This window comes from Chiloscyllium plagiosum, unplaced genomic scaffold, assembly GCF_037043375.1.
Source record: "Chiloscyllium plagiosum isolate Xiang-an unplaced genomic scaffold, Cpla_swu_hap1 HiC_scaffold_97, whole genome shotgun sequence".
Classification (NCBI taxonomy): domain Eukaryota; kingdom Metazoa; phylum Chordata; class Chondrichthyes; order Orectolobiformes; family Hemiscylliidae; genus Chiloscyllium; species Chiloscyllium plagiosum.
This window is the reverse complement of record NW_028270236.1, coordinates 208,396-227,103: the sequence shown is the minus strand read 5'-3', so window position 1 is coordinate 227,103 and position 18,708 is coordinate 208,396. Positions and strand designations below refer to the sequence as shown.

At 56.3% G+C, this 18,708-nt stretch overlaps 1 protein-coding gene across 1 annotated transcript in view; it reads left to right on the top strand.

The window, feature by feature from the left end:
• Positions 1-18,708, top strand: part of LOC148134088 (membrane-spanning 4-domains subfamily A member 5-like) — a 243,489-nt gene that overhangs the window by 83,282 nt on the left and 141,499 nt on the right.

The window sequence follows — 18,708 nt, the reverse complement described above, 5'->3', positions numbered from 1 at the left end:
GTGACTGTCCCCGTCACCGAGTGTGACTGACATCATCGCCGAGTGTGACTGTCCCCATCCCCAAGTGTGACTGACATCATCACCGAGTGTGACTGTCCCCATCACCGAGTGTTACTGACACCATCACTGAGTGTTTCTGTCCCCATCGCCGAGTGTGACTGTCCTCATCACCGAATGTGACTGATACCATCAACGAGTGTGACTGTCCCCATCACCGAGTGTGACTGACACCATCACTGAGTGTGACTGACATCATCACCGAGTGTGACTGTCCCCATCACCGAGTGTGACTGATACCATCACCGAGTGTGACTGTCCCCGTCACCGAGTGTGACTGACATCATCGCCGAGTGTGACTGTCCCCATCCCCAAGTGTGACTGACATCATCACCGAGTGTGACTGTCCCCATCACCGAGTGTTACTGACACCATCACTGAGTGTTACTGTCCCCATCACAGAGTGTGACTGTCCCCATCACCGAGTGTGACTGACACCATCACCGAGTGTGACTGTCCCCATCACTGAGTGTGACTGACATCATCACGGAGTGTGACTGTCCCCATCACCGAGTGTGACTGACACCATCACCGAGTGTGACTGTCCCCATCACTAAGTGTGACAGACACCATCACCGAGTGTTACTGACATCATCACTGAGTGTGACTGACACCATCACCGAGTGTGTCTGTCCCCATCACTAAGTGTGACAGACACCATCACCGAGTGTGACTGACATCATCACCGAGTGTGACTGACACCATCGCCGAGTGTGATTGTCCCCATCCCCGAGTGTGACTGTCCCCATCGCCTAGTGTGTCTGTCCCCATCGCCTAGTGTGACTGTCCCCATCACCGAGTGTGACTGTCCCCATCAGCGAGTGTGAATTTCCCCATCACCGAGTGTGACTGTCCCCATCACCGAGTATCACTGTCCCCATCCCCGAGTGTGTCTGTCCCCATCCCCGAGTGTGACTGTCCCCATCACCGAGTGTGACTGTCCCCATCCCCGAGTGTGACTGTCCCCATCACCGAGTGTGACAGACACCATCCCCGAGTGTGACTGTCCCCATCACCGAGTGTGACTGACACTATCACCGTGTGTGACTGACACCATCACCGAGAGTGACTGACATCAACACCGAGTGTGACTGACACCATCCCCGTGTGTGACTGTCCACATCAACGAGTTGGACTATCACCTTCCCCGAGTGTGACTGTCCCCATCACCGCGTGTGACTGACACCATCTCCGAGTGTGACTGTCCCCATCACCGAGTGTGACTGTCCCCATCCCCGAGTGTGACTGTCCCCATCACCGAGTGTGACTGTCCCCATCACCGAGTATGACTGTCCCCATCACCGAGTGTGACTGTCCCCATCACCGAGTGTGACTGTCCCCATCACTGAGTGTGACTGACATCATCACGGAGTGTGACTGTCCCCATCACCGAGTGTGACTGACACCATCACCGAGTGTGACTGTCCCCATCACTAAGTGTGACAGACACCATCACCGAGTGTTACTGACATCATCACTGAGTGTGACTGACACCATCACCGAGTGTGTCTGTCCCCATCACTAAGTGTGACAGACACCATCACCGAGTGTGACTGACATCATCACCGAGTGTGACTGACACCATCACCGAGTGTGATTGTCCCCATCCCCGAGTGTGACTGTCCCCATCGCCTAGTGTGTCTGTCCCCATCGCCTAGTGTGACTGTCCCCATCACCGAGTGTGACTGTCCCCATCAGCGAGTGTGAATTTCCCCATCACCGAGTGTGACTGTCCCCATCACCGAGTATCACTGTCCTCATCCCCGAGTGTGTCTGTCCCCATCGCCTAGTGTGACTGTCCCCATCACCGAGTGTGACTGTCCCCATCACCGAGTGTGACTGTCCCCATCACCGAGTGTGACTGACATCATCACCGAGTGTGACTGTCCCCATCACCGAGTGTGACTGACATTATCACCGAGTGTGACTGACACCATCACCGAGTGTGACTGACATTATCACCGAGTGTTACTGACACCATCACCGAGTGTGACTGTCCCCATCACCGAGTGTGACTGACATCATCACCGAGTGTGACTGACACCATCACCGAGTATGACTGTCCCCATCACCGAGTGTGACTGTCCCCATCCCCGAGTGTGACTGACACTATCACCGAGTGTGACTATCCTCATCCCCGAGTGTGACTGTCCCCATCACCGAGTGTGACTGACACTACCACTGAGTGTGACTGACACTATCACTGAGTGTGACTGTCCCCATCGCCGAGTGTGACTGTCCTCATCACCGAATGTGACTGATACCATCAACGAGTGTGACTGTCCCCATCACCGAGTGTGACTGACACCATCACTGAGTGTGACTGACATCATCACCGAGTGTGACTGTCCCCATCACCGAGTGTGACTGATACCATCACCGAGTGTGACTGTCCCCGTCACCGAGTGTGACTGACATCATCGCCGAGTGTGACTGTCCCCATCACCGAGTGTGACTGACATCATCACCGAGTGTGACTGTCCCCATCACCGAGTGTTACTGACACCATCACTGAGTGTTACTGTCCCCATCACAGAGTGTGACTGTCCCCATCACCGAGTGTGACTGACACCATCACCGAGTGTGACTGTCCCCATCACTGAGTGTGACTGACATCATCACGGAGTGTGACTGTCCCCATCACCGAGTGTGACTGACACCATCACCGAGTGTGACTGTCCCCATCACTAAGTGTGACAGACACCATCACCGAGTGTTACTGACATCATCACTGAGTGTGACTGACACCATCACCGAGTGTGTCTGTCCCCATCACTAAGTGTGACAGATACCATCACCGAGTGTGACTGACATCATCACCGAGTGTGACTGACACCATCACCGAGTGTGATTGTCCCCATCCCCGAGTGTGACTGTCCCCATCGCCTAGTGTGTCTGTCCCCATCGCCTAGTGTGACTGTCCCCATCCCTGAGTGTGACTGACACCATCACCGAGTGTCACTGTACCCATCCCCGAGAGTGACTGACACCATCACCGAGTGTGACTGTCCCCATCCCCGAGTGTGACTGTCCCCATCACAGAGTGTGACTGTCCCCATCCCCGAGTGTGACTGACACCATCACCGAGTGTGACTGTCCCCATCCCCGAGTGTGACTGTCCCCATCCCCGAGTGTGACTGTCCCCATCACCGAGTGTGACTGACACTATCACCAAGTGTGACTGTCCCCATCCCCGAGTGTGACTGTCCCCATCACCGAGTGTGACTGACACTACCACTGAGTGTGACTGACACTATCACCGAGTGTGACTGTCCCCATCACCGAGTGTGACTGACACCATCACCGAGTGTGACTGACATCATCACCGAGTGTGACTGTCCCCATCACCGAGTGTGACTGATACCATCACCGAGTCTGACTGTCCCCATCACCGAGTGTGACTGACACTATCACCGAGTGTGACTGTCCCCATCACCGAGTGTGACTGACACCATCACCGAGTGTGACTGACACCATCACCGAGTGTGACTGTCCCCATCACCAAGTGTGACTGATACCATCACCGAGTCTGACTGTCCCCATCACCGGGTGTGACTGACATCATCACCGAGTGTGACTGTCCCCATCACCGAGTGTGACTGACACCATCACCGAGTGCGACTGTCCCCATCACCGAGTGTGACTGACACCATCACCGAGTGTGACTGACATAATCCCCGAGTGTGACTGTCCCCATCACCGAGTGTGACTGCCCCCATCCCCGAGTGTGACTGTCCCCATCACCGAGTGTGACAGACACCATCCCCGAGTGTGACTGTCCCCATCACCGAGTGTGACTGACACTATCACCGAGTGTGACTGACATCATCACTGAGTGTGACTGACACCATCACTGAGTGTGACTGTCCCCATCACCGCGTGTGACTGACTTCATCACCGAGTGTGACTGTCCCCATCCCCGAGAGTGACGGACACCATCACCGAGTGTGACTGTCCCCATCCCCGAGTGTGACTGTCCCCATCCCTGAGTGTGACTGTCCACATCCCCGAGTGTGACTGACACCATCCCCGAGTGTCACTGTACACATCCCCGAGAGTGACTGACACCATCACCGAGAGTGACTGTCCCCATCCCCGAGTGTGACTGTCCCCATCCCCGAGTGTGACTGTCCCCATCCCCGAGTGTGACTGACACCATCACCGAGTGTGACTGTCCCCATCCCCGAGTGTGACTGTCCCCATCACCGAGTGTGACTGACACTATCACCGAGTGTGACTGTCCCCATCCCCGAGTGTGACTGTCCCCATCACCGAGTGTGACTGACACTACCACTGAGTGTGACTGACACTATCACCGAGTGTGACTGTCCCCATCACCGAGTGTGACTGACACCATCACCGAGTGTGACTGACATCATCACCGAGTGTGACTGTCCCCATCACCGAGTGTGACTGATACCATCAACGAGTCTGACTGTCCCCATCACCGAGTGTGACTGACACTATCACCGAGTGTGACTGTCCCCATCACCGAGTGTGACTGACACCATCACCGAGTGTGACTGTCCCCATCCCCGAGTGTGACTGTCCCCATCACCGTGTGTGACTGATACCATCACCGAGTCTGACTGTCCCCATCACCGAGTGTGACTGACATCATCACCGAGTGTGACTGTCCCCATCACCGAGTGTGACTGACACCATCACCGAGTGCGACTGTCCCTATCACCGAGTGTGACTGACACCATCACCGAGTGTGACTGACATCATCCCCGAGTGTGACTGTCCCCATCCCCGTGTGTGACTGTCCACATCAGCGAGTGTGACTGACACTATCACCGAGTGTGACTGACATCATCCCCGAGTCTGACTGTCCCCATCACCGAGTGTGACTGACATCATCACCGAGTGTGACTGTCCCCATCACCGAGTGTGACTGACACCATCACCGAGTGCGACTGTCCCCATCACCGAGTCTGACTGTCCCCGTCACCGAGTGTGACTGACATCATCACCGAGTGTGACTGATACCATCACCGAGTCTGACTGTCCCCATCACCGAGTGTGACTGACATCATCACCGAGTGTGACTGTCCCCATCACCGAGTGTGACTGACACCATCACCGAGTGCGACTGTCCCCATCACCGAGTGTGACTGACACCATCACCGAGTGTGACTGACATCATCCCCGAGTGTGACTGTCCCCATCACCGAGTGTGACTGTCCCCATCCCCGAGTGTGACTGTCCCCATCACCGAGTGTGACAGACACCATCCCCGAGTGTGACTGTCCCCATCACCGAGTGTGACTGACACTATCACCGAGTGTGACTGACATCATCACCGAGTGTGACTGACACCATCACTGAGTGTGACTGTCCCCATCACCGCGTGTGACTGACATCATCACCGAGTGTGACTGTCCCCATCCCCGAGAGTGACGGACACCATCACCGAGTGTGACTGTCCCCATCCCCGAGTGTGACTGTCCCCATCCCTGAGTGTGACTGTCCCCATCCCCGAGTGTGACTGACACCATCACCGAGTGTCACTGTACCCATCCCCGAGAGTGACTGACACCATCACCGAGTGTGACTGTCCCCATCCCCTAGTGTGACTGTCCCCATCCCCGAGTGTGACTGTCCCCATCACCGAGTGTGACTGACACCATCACCGAGTGTGACTGTCCCCATCCCCGAGTGTGACTGTCCTCATCACCGAGTGTGACTGATACCATCACCGAGTCTGACAGTCCCCATCACCGAGTGTGACTGACATCATCACCGAGTGTGACTGTCCCCATCACCGAGTGTGACTGACACCATCACCGAGTGCGACTGTCCCCATCACCGAGTGTGACTGACACCATCACCGAGTGTGACTGACATCATCCCCGAGTGTGACTGTCCCCATCCCCGTGTGTGACTGTACACATCAGCGAGTGTGACTGACACTATCACCGAGTGTGACTGACATCATCCCCGAGTCTGACTGTCCCCATCACCGAGTGTGACTGTCCCCATCCCCGAGTTGACTGTCCCCATCACCGAGTGTGACAGACACCATCCCCGAGTGTGACTGTCCCCATCACCGAGTGTGACTGATACTATCACCGAGTGTGACTGACATCATCACCGAGTGTGACTGACGCCATCACTGAGTGTGACTGTCCCCATCACCGCGTGTGACTGACATCATCACCGAGTGTGACTGTCCCCATCCCCGAGAGGGACGGACACCATCACCGAGTGTGACTGTCCCCATCCCCGAGTGTGACTGTCCCCATCCCTGAGTGTGACTGTCCCCATCCACGAGTGTGACTGACACCATCAGCGAGTGTCACTGTACCCATCCCCGAGAGTGACTGACACCATCACCGAGTGTGACTGTCCCCATCCCCGAGTGTGACTGTCCCCATCACCGAGTGTGACTGACACTATCACCGAGTGTGACTGTCCCCATCCCCGAGTGTGACTGTCCCCATCACCGAGTGTGACTGACACTACCACTGAGTGTGACTGACACTATCACCGAGTGTGACTGTCCCCATCACCGAGTGTGACTGACACCATCACCGAGTGTGACTGACATCATCACCGAGTGTGACTGTCCCCATCACCGAGTGTGACTGATACCATCACCGAGTCTGACTGTCCCCATCACCGAGTGTGACTGACACTATCACCGAGTGTGACTGTCCCCATCACCGAGTGTGACTGACACCATCACCGAGTGTGACTGTCCCCATCCCCGAGTGTGACTGTCCCCATCACCGAGTGTGACTGATACCATCACCGAGTCTGACTGTCCCCATCACCGAGTGTGACTGACATCATCACCGAGTGTGACTGTCCCCATCACCGAGTGTGACTGACACCATCACCGAGTGCGACTGTCCCCATCACCGAGTGTGACTGACACCATCACCGAGTGTGACTGACATCATCCCCGAGTGTGACTGTCCCCATCCCCGTGTGTGACTGTCCACATCAGCGAGTGTGGCTGACACTATCACCGAGTGTGACTGACATCATCCCCGAGTCTGACTGTCCACATCACCGAGTGTGACTGACATCATCACCGAGTGTGACTGTCCCCATCACCGAGTGTGACTGACACCATCACCGAGTGCGACTGTCCCCATCACCGAGTCTGACTGTCCCCGTCACCGAGTGTGACTGACATCATCACCGAGTGTGACTGATACCATCACCGAGTCTGACTGTCCCCATCACCGAGTGTGACTGACATCATCACCGAGTGTGACTGTCCCCATCACCGGGTGTGACTGACACCATCACCGAGTGCGACTGTCCCCATCACCGAGTGTGACTGACACCATCTCCGAGTGTGACTGACATCATCCCCGAGTGTGACTGTCCCCATCACCGAGTGTGACTGTCCCCATCCCCGAGTGTGACTGTCCCCATCACCGAGTGTGACAGACACCATCCCCGAGTGTGACTGTCCCCATCACCGAGTGTGACTGACACTATCACCGAGTGTGACTGACATCATCACCGAGTGTGACTGACACCATCACTGAGTGTGACTGTCCCCATCACCGCGTGTGACTGACATCATCACCGAGTGTGACTGTCCCCATCCCCGAGAGTGACGGACACCATCACCGAGTGTGACTGTCCCCATCCCCGAGTGTGACTGTCCCCATCCCTGAGTGTGACTGTCCCCATCCCCGAGTGTGACTGACACCATCACCGAGTGTCACTGTACCCATCCCCGAGAGTGACTGACACCATCACCGAGTGTGACTGTCCCCATCCCCTAGTGTGACTGTCCCCATCACAGAGTGTGACTGTCCCCATCACCGAGTGTGACTGACACCATCACCGAGTGTGACTGTCCCCATCCCCGAGTGTGACTGTCCCCATCACCGAGTGTGACTGACACTATCACCGAGTGTGACTGTCCCCATCCCCGAGTGTGACTGTCCCCATCACCGAGTGTGACTGACACTACCACTGAGTGTGACTGACACTATCACCGAGTGTGACTGTCCCCATCACCGAGTGTGACTGACACCATCACCGAGTGTGACTGACATCATCACCGAGTGTGACTGTCCCCATCACCGAGTGTGACTGATACCATCACCGAGTCTGACTGTCCCCATCACCGAGTGTGACTGACACTATCACCGAGTGTGACTGTCCCCATCACCGAGTGTGACTGACACCATCACCGAGTGTGACTGTCCCCATCCCCGAGTGTGACTGTCCCCATCACCGAGTGTGACTGACACCATCACCGAGTGCGACTGTCCCCATCACCGAGTCTGACTGTCCCCGTCACCGAGTGTGAATGACATCATCACCGAGTGTGACTGATACCATCACCGAGTCTGACTGTCCCCATCACCGAGTGTGACTGACATCATCACCGAGTGTGACTGTCCCCATCACCGGGTGTGACTGACACCATCACCGAGTGCGACTGTCCCCATCACCGAGTGTGACTGACACCATCACCGAGTGTGACTGACATCATCCCCGAGTGTGACTGTCCCCATCACCGAGTGTGACTGTCCCCATCCCCGAGTGTGACTGTCCCCATCACCGAGTGTGACAGACACCATCCCCGAGTGTGACTGTCCCCATCACCGAGTGTGACTGACACTATCACCGAGTGTGACTGACATCATCACCGAGTGTGACTGACACCATCACTGAGTGTGACTGTCCCCATCACCGCGTGTGACTGACATCATCACCGAGTGTGACTGTCCCCATCCACGAGAGTGACGGACACCATCACCGAGTGTGACTGTCCCCATCCCCGAGTGTGACTGTCCCCATCCCTGAGTGTGACTGTCCCCATCCCCGAGTGTGACTGACACCATCACCGAGTGTCACTGTACCCATCCCCGAGAGTGACTGACACCATCACCGAGTGTGACTGTCCCCATCCCCTAGTGTGACTGTCCCCATCACAGAGTGTGACTGTCCCCATCACCGAGTGTGACTGACACCATCACCGAGTGTGACTGTCCCCATCCCCGAGTGTGACTGTCCCCATCACCGAGTGTGACTGACACTATCACCGAGTGTGACTGTCCCCATCCCCGAGTGTGACTGTCCCCATCACCGAGTGTGACTGACACTACCACTGAGTGTGACTGACACTATCACCGAGTGTGACTGTCCCCATCACCGAGTGTGACTGACACCATCACCGAGTGTGACTGACATCATCACCGAGTGTGACTGTCCCCATCACCGAGTGTGACTGATACCATCACCGAGTCTGACTGTCCCCATCACCGAGTGTGACTGACACTATCACCGAGTGTGACTGTCCCCATCACCGAGTGTGACTGACACCATCACCGAGTGTGACTGTCCCCATCCCCGAGTGTGACTGTCCTCATCACCGAGTGTGACTGATACCATCACCGAGTCTGACTGTCCCCATCACCGAGTGTGACTGACATCATCACCGAGTGTGACTGTCCCCATCACCGAGTGTGACTGACACCATCACCGAGTGCGACTGTCCCCATCACCGAGTGTGACTGGCACCATCACCGAGTGTGACTGACATCATCCCCGAGTGTGACTGTCCCCATCCCCGTGTGTGACTGTACACATCAGCGAGTGTGACTGACACTATCACCGAGTGTGACTGACATCATCCCCGTGTCTGACTGTCCCCATCACCGAGTGTGACTGTCCCCATCCCCGAGTGTGACTGTCCCCATCACCGAGTGTGACAGACACCATCCCCGAGTGTGACTGTCCCCATCACCGAGTGTGACTGATACTATCACCGAGTGTGACTGACATCATCACCGAGTGTGACTGACACCATCACTGAGTGTGACTGTCCTCATCACCGCGTGTGACTGACATCATCACCGAGTGTGACTGTCCCCATCCCCGAGAGGGACGGACACCATCACCGAGTGTGACTGTCCCCATCCCCGAGTGTGACTGTCCCCATCCCTGAGTGTGACTGTCCCCATCCCCGAGTGTGACTGACACCATCAGCGAGTGTCACTGTACCCATCCCCGAGAGTGACTGACACCATCACCGAGTGTGACTGTCCCCATCCCCGAGTGTGACTGTCCCCATCACAGAGTGTGACTGTCCCCATCCCCGAGTGTGACTGACACCATCACCGAGTGTGACTGTCCCCATCCCCGAGTGTGACTGTCCTCATCACCGAGTGTGACTGATACCATCACCGAGTCTGACTGTCCCCATCACCGAGTGTGACTGACATCATCACCGAGTGTGACTGTCCCCATCACCGAGTGTGACTGACACCATCACCGAGTGTGACTGATACCATCACCGAGTGTGACTGACACCATCTCCGAGTGTGACTGACATCATCCCCGAGTGTGACTGTCCCCATCCCCGTGTGTGACTGTCCACATCAGCGAGTGTGACTGACACTATCACCGAGTGTGACTGACATCATCCCCGAGTCTGACTGTCCACATCACCGAGTGTGACTGTCCCCATCCCCGAGTGTGACTGTCCCCATCACCGAGTGTGACAGACACCATCCCCGAGTGTGACTGTCCCCATCACCGAGTGTGACTGACACTATCACCGAGTGTGACTGACATCATCACCGAGTGTGACTGACACCATCACTGAGTGTGACTGTCCCCATCACCGCGTGTGACTGACATCATCACCGAGTGTGACTGTCCCCATCCCCGAGAGTGACGGACACCATCACCGAGTGTGACTGTCCCCATCCCCGAGTGTGACTGTCCCCATCCCTGAGTGTGACTGTCCCCATCCCCGAGTGTGACTGACACCATCACCGAGTGTCACTGTACCCATCCCCAAGAGTGACTGACACCATCACCGAGTGTGACTGTCCCCATCCCCGAGTGTGACTGTCCCCATCACAGAGTGTGACTGTCCCCATCCCCGAGTGTGACTGACACCATCACCGAGTGTGACTGTCCCCTTCCCCAAGTGTGACTGTCCCCATCACCGAGTGTGACTGACACTATCACCGAGTGTGACTGTCCCCATCCCCGAGTGTGACTGTCCCCATCACCGAGTGTGACTGACACTGCCACTGAGTGTGACTGACACTATCACCGAGTGTGACTGTCCCCATCACCGAGTGTGACTGACACCATCACCGAGTGTGACTGACATCATCACCGAGTGTGACTGTCTCCATCACTGAGTGTGACTGATACCATCACCGAGTCTGACTGTCCCCATTACCGAGTGTGACTGACACTATCACCGAGTGTGACTGTCCCCATCACCGAATGTGACTGACACCATCACCGAGTGTGACTGACATCATCACCGATTGTGACTGTCCCCATCACCAAGTGTGACTGATACCATCACCGAGTCTGACTGTCCCCGTCACCGAGTGTGACTGACATCATCACCGAGTGTGACTGTCCCCATCACCGAGTGTGACTGACACCATCACCGAGTGTGACTGTCCCCTTCCCCGAGTGTGACTGTCCCCATCCCCGAGTGTGACTGTCCCCATCACCGAGTGTGACTGACACCATCACCGAGTGTGACTGTCCCCATCCCCGAGTATGACTGACATAATCACCGAGTGTGACTGTCCCCATCCCCGAGTGTGACAGTCCCCATCAAAGTGTGTGACTGTCCCCATCCCAATCCCCAATTGTGACTGACACCATCACCGAGTGTGACTGTCCCCATCCCCGAGTGTGACTGTCACCATCCCCGAGTGTGACTGACACTATCACTGAGAGTGACTGACACCATCACCGAGTATGACTGTCCCCATCCCCGAGTGTGACTATCCCCATCCCCGAGTGTGACTGTCCCCATCCGCGTGTGTGACTGTCCCCATCACCGAGTTGGACTGACACCTTCACCGAGTGTGACTGTCCCCATCACCAAGTGTGACTGTCCCCATCCCCGAGTGTCACTGTCCCCATCACCAAGTGTGACTGACACTATCATCGAGTGTGACTGTCCCCATCACCGAGTGTGACTGTCCCCATCACCGAGTATGACTGTCCCCATCCCCGAGTGTGACTGTCCCCATCACCGAGTGTGACTGTCCCCATCACCGAATGTGACTGTCCCCATCACCGAGTGTGACTGACATCATCACCGAGTGTGACTGTCCCCATCACCGAGTGTGACTGACATTATCACCGAGTGTGACTGACACCATCACCGAGTGTGACTGACATTATCACCGAGTGTTACTGACACCATCACCGAGTGTGACTGTCCCCATCACCGAGTGTGACTGACATCATCACCGAGTGTGACTGACACCATCACCGAGTATGACTGTCCCCATCACCGAGTGTGACTGTCCCCATCCCCAAGTGTGATTGACACTATCACCGAGTGTGACTATCCTCATCCCCGAGTGTGACTGTTCCCATCACCGAGTGTGACTGACACTATCACTGAGTGTGACTGTCCCCATCGCCGAGTGTGACTGTCCTCATCACCGAATGTGACTGATACCATCAACGAGTGTGACTGTCCCCATCACCGAGTGTGACTGACACCATCACTGAGTGTGACTGACATCATCACCGAGTGTGACTGTCCCCATCACCGGGTGTGACTGATACCATCACCGAGTGTGACTGACCCCGTCACCGAGTGTGACTGACATCATCGCCGAGTGTGACTGTCCCCATCACCGAGTGTGACTGACATCATCACCGAGTGTGACTGTCCCCATCACTGAGTGTTACTGACACCATCACTGAGTGTTACTGACACCATCAGCGAGTGTGACTGTCCCCATCACCGAGTGTGACTGTCCCCATCACCGAGTGTGACTGTCCCCATCACCGAGTATGACTGTCCCCATCCCCGAGTGTGACTGTCCCCATCCGCGAGTGTGACTGTCCCCATCACCGAGTGTGACTGACACCATCACCGAGTGTGACTGTCCCCATCACCGAGTGTGACTGTCCTCATCACCGAGTGTGACTGTCCCCATCACCGAGTGTGACTGACACCATCACCGAGTGTGACTGACATCATCACCGAGTGTGACTGACACCATCACCGAGTATGACTGTCCCCATCACCGAGTGTGACTGACACCATCACCGAGTGTGACTGTCCCCATCACTAAGTGTGACAGACACCATCACCGAGTGTTACTGACATCATCACTGAGTGTGACTGACACCATCACCGAGTGTGACTGTCCCCATCACTAAGTGTGACAGACACCATCACCGAGTGTGACTGACATCATCACCGAGTGTGATTGTCCCCATCCCCGAGTGTGATTGTCCCCATCCCCGACTGTGACTGTCCCCATCGCCTAGTCTGTCTGTCCCCATCGCCTAGTGTGACTGTCCCCATCACCGAGTGTGACTGTCCCCATCAGCGAGTGTGAATTTCCCCATCACCGAGTGTGACTGTCCCTATCACCGAGTATCACTGTCCCCATCCCCGAGTGTGTCTGTCCCCATCGCCTAGTGTGTCTGTCCCCATCGCCTAGTGTGACTGTCCCCATCACCGAGTGTGAGTGTCCCCATCACCAAGTGTGATTGACACCATCACCGAGTGTGACTGCCCCATCAACGAGTGTGACTGACACCATCACCGAGTGCGACTGACACCATCACCGAGTGCGACTGTCCCCAGCACCGAGTGTGACTGACACCATCACCGAGTGTGTCTGACACCATCACGAGTGTGACTGACATCATCACTGAGAGTGACTGACATCAACACCGAGTATGACTGTCCCCATCCCCGAGTGTGACTGTCCCCATCACCGAGTGTGACAGACACCATCCCCGAGTGTGACTGTCCCCATCACCGAGTGTGACTGACACTATCACCGAGTGTGACTGTCCCCATCACCGCGTGTGACTGACATCATCACCGAGTGTGACTGTCCCCATCCCCGAGTGTGACTGTCCCCATCCCCGAGAGTGACGGACACCATCACCGAGTGTGACTGTCCCCATCACCGCGTGTGACTGACATCATCACCGAGTGTGACTGTCCCCATCCCCGAGTGTGACTGTCCCTATCCCCGAGTGTGACTGACACCATCACAGAGTGTGACTGTCCCCATCCCCGAGAGTGACACACACCATCACCGAGTGTGACTGTCCCCATCCCCGAGTGTGACTGTCCCCATCCCTGAGTGTGACTGTCCCCATCCCCGAGTGTGACTGACACCATCACCGAGTGTGACTGTCCCCATCACCGAGTGTGACTGTCCCCATTCCCGAGTGTGACTGTCCCCATCACCGAGTGTGACTGTCCCCATCCCCGAGTGTGACTGTCCCCATCACCGAGTGTCACTGTACCCATCCCCGAGAGTGACTGACACCATCACCGAGTGTGACTGTCCCCATCACCGAGTGTGACTGTCCCCATCCCCGAGTGTGACAGTCCCCATCACCGAGTGTGACTGTCCCCATCCCCGAGTGTGACTGTCCCCATCACAGAGTGTGACTGTCCCCATCCCCGAGTGTGACTGACACCATCACCGAGTGTGACTGTCCCCACCCCCGAGTGTGACTGTCCCCATCACCGAGTGTGACTGTCCCCAACCCCGAGTGTGACTGTCCCCATCACCGAGTGTGACTGACACTACCACTGAGTGTGACTGACACTATCACCGAGTGTGACTGTCCCCATCACCGAGTGTGACTGACACCATCACCGAGTGTGACTGACATCATCACCGAGTGTGACTGTCCCCATCACCGAGTGTGACTGATACCATCACCGAGTCTGACTGTCCCCATCACCGAGTGTGACTGACACTATCACCGAGTGTGACTGTCCCCATCACCGAGTGTGACTGTCCCCATCACCGAGTGTGACTGACATCATCACCGAGTGTGACTGTCCCCATCACCAAGTGTGACTGATACCATCACCGAGTCTGACTGTCCCCATCACCGAGTGTGACTGACATCATCACCGAGTGTGACTGTCCCCATCACCGAGTGTGACTGACACCATCACCGAGTGCGACTGTCCCCATCACCGAGTGTGACTGACACCATCACCGAATGTGACTGACATCATCCCCGAGTGTGACTGTCCCCATCACCGAGTGTGACTGTCCCCATCCCCGAGTGTGACTGTCCCCATCCCCGAGTGTGACTGTCCCCATCACCGAGTGTGACAGACACCATCCCCGAGTGTGACTGTCCCCATCACCGAGTGTGACTGACACTATCACCGAGTGTGACTGACATCATCACCGAGTGTGACTGACACCATCACTGAGTGTGACGGTCCCCATCACCGCGTGTGACTGACATCATCACCGAGTGCGACTGTCCCCATCCCCGAGAGTGACGGACACCATCACCGAGTGTGACTGTCCCCATCCCCGAGTGTGACTGTCCCCATCCCCGAGTGTGACTGTCCCCATCCCCGAGTGTGACTGACACCATCACCGAGTGTCACTGTACCCATCCCCGAGAGTGACTGACACGATCACCGAGTGTGACTGTCCCCATCCCCGAGTGTGATTGTCCCCATCACAGAGTGTGACTGTCCCCATCCCCGAGTGTGACTGACACCATCACCGAGTGTGACTGTCCCCATCCCCGAGTGTGACTGTCCCCATCACCGAGTGTGACTGACACTATCACCGAGTGTGACTGTCCCCATCCCCGAGTGTGACTGTCCCCATCACCGAGTGTGACTGACACTACCACTGAGTGTGACTGACACTATCACCGAGTGTGACTGTCCCCATCACCGAGTGTGACTGACACCATTACCGAGTGTGACTGACATCATCACCGAGTGTGACTGTCCCCATCACCGAGTGTGACTGATACCATCACCGAGTCTGACTGTCCCCATCACCGAGTGTGACTAACACTATCACCGAGTGTGACTGTCCCCATCACCGAGTGTGACTGACACCATCACCGAGTGTGACTGACATCATCACCGAGTGTGACTGTCCCCATCACCGAGTGTGACTGATACCATCACCGAGTCTGACTGTCCCCATCACCGAGTGTGACTGTCCCCATCACCGAGTGCGACTGACATCATCACCGAGTGTGACTGTCCCCAGCACCGAGTGTGACTGACACCATCACCGAGTGTGACTGACATCATCACCGAGTGTGACTGTCCCCATCCCCGAGTGTGTCTGTCCCCATCCCCGAGTGTGACTGACACCATCACCGAGTGTGACTGTCCCCATCCCCGAGTGTGACTGTCCCCATCCCCGAGTGTGACTGTCCCCATCACAGAGTGTGACTGTCCCCATCCCCGAGTGTGACTGACATCATCACCGAGTGTGCCTGTCACCATCACCGAGTGTGCCTGTTCCCATCACTGAGTGTGTCTGACACCATCACCGAGTGTAACTGTCCCCATCACTGAGTGTGACAGACACCGTCACATATTGTCACTGTCCCCATCACCGAGTGTGACTGTCCCCATCCCCGAGTGTGACTGTCCCCATCACCGAATGTGACTGATACCATCACCGAGTGTGACTGTCCCCATCACCGAGTGTGACTGACACTATCACCGAGTGTGACTGACATAATCACCGAGTGTGACTGACACCATCACTGAGTGTGACTGTCCCCATCACCGCGTGTGACTGACATCATCACCGAGTGTGACTGTCCCCATCCCCGAGTGTGACTGTCCCCATCCCCGAGAGTGACGGACACCATCACCGAGTGTGACTGTCCCCATCCCCGAGTGTGACTGTCCCCATCACCGAGTGTGACTGACACTATCACCGAGTGTGACTGACATAATCACCGAGTGTGACTGACATCATCACTGAGTGTGACTGTCCCCATCACCGCGTGTGACTGACATCATCACCGAGTGTGACTGTCCCCATCCCCGAGTGTGACTGTCCCCATCCCCGAGAGTGACGGACACCATCACCGAGTGTGACTGTCCCCATCCCCGAGTGTGACTGTCCCCATCCCTGAGTGTGACTGTCCCCATCCCCGAGTGTGACTGACACCATCACCGAGTGTGACTGTCCCCATCACCGAGTGTGACTGTCCCCATCCCCGAGTGTGACTGTCCCCATCACCGAGTGTGACTGTCCACATCCCCGAGTGTGACTGTCCCCATCACCGAGTGTCACTGTACCCATCCCCGAGAGTGACTGACACCATCACCGAGTGTGACTGTCCCCATCACCGAGTGTGACTGTCCCCATCCCCGAGTGTGACTGTCCCCATCACCGAGTGTGACTGTCCCCATCCCCGAGTGTGACTGTCCCCATCACAGAATGTGACTGTCCCCATCCCCGAGTGTGACTGACACCATCACCGAGTGTGACTGTCCCCATCCCCGAGTGTGACTGTCCCCATCACCGAGTGTGACTGACACTATCACCGAGTGTGACTGTCCCCATCCCCGAGTGTGACTGTCCCCATCACCGAGTGTGACTGACACTACCACTGAGTGTGACTGACACTATCACCGAGTGTGACTGTCCCCATCACCGAGTGTGACTGACACCATCACCGAGTGTGACTGACATCATCACCGAGTGTGACTGTCCCCATCACCGAGTGTGACTGATACCATCACCGAGTCTGACTGTCCCCATCACCGAGTGTGACTGACACTATCACCAAGTGTGACTGTCCCCATCACCGAGTGTGACTGTCCCCATCACCGAGTGTGACTGACATCATCACCGAGTGTGACTGTCCCCATCACCAAGTGTGACTGATACCATCACCGAGTCTGACTGTCCCCATCACCGAGTGTGACTGACATCATCACCGAGTGTGACTGTCCCCATCACCGAGTGTGACTGACACCATCACCGAGTGCGACTGTCCCCATCACCGAGTGTGACTGACACCATCACCGAATGTGACTGACATCATCCCCGAGTGTGACTGTCCCCATCACCGAGTGTGACTGTCCCCATCCCCGAGTGTGACTGTCCCCATCCCCGAGTGTGACTGTCCCCATCACCGAGTGTGACAGACACCATCCCCGAGTGTGACTGTCCCCATCACCGAGTGTGAGTGACACTATCACCGAGTGTGACTGACATCATCACCGAGTGTGACTGACACCATCACTGAGTGTGACTGTCCCCATCACCGCGTGTGACTGACATCATCACTGAGTGTGACTGTCCCCATCCCCGAGAGTGACGGACACCATCACCGAGTGTGACTGTCCCCATCCCCGAGTGTGACTGTCCCCATCCCCGAGTGTGACTGTCCCCATCCCCGAGTGTGACTGACACCATCACCGAGTGTCACTGTACCCATCCCCGAGAGTGACTGACACCATCACCGAGTGTGACTGTCCCCATCCCCGAGTGTGATTGTCCCCATCACAGAGTGTGACTGTCCCCATCCCCGAGTGTGACTGACACCATCACCGAGTGTGACTGTCCCCATCCCCGAGTGTGACTGTCCCCATCACCGAGTGTGACTGACACTATCACCGAGTGTGACTGTCCCCATCCCCGAGTGTGACTGTCCCCATCACCGAGTGTGACTGACACTACCACTGAGTGTGACTGACACTATCACCGAGTGTGACTGTCCCCATCACCGAGTGTGACTGACACCATCACCGAGTGTGACTGACATCATCACCGAGTGTGACTGTCCCCATCACCGAGTGTGACTGATACCATCACCGAGTCTGACTGTCCCCATCACCGAGTGTGACTGACATCATCACCGAGTGTGACTGTCCCCATCACCGAGTGTGAC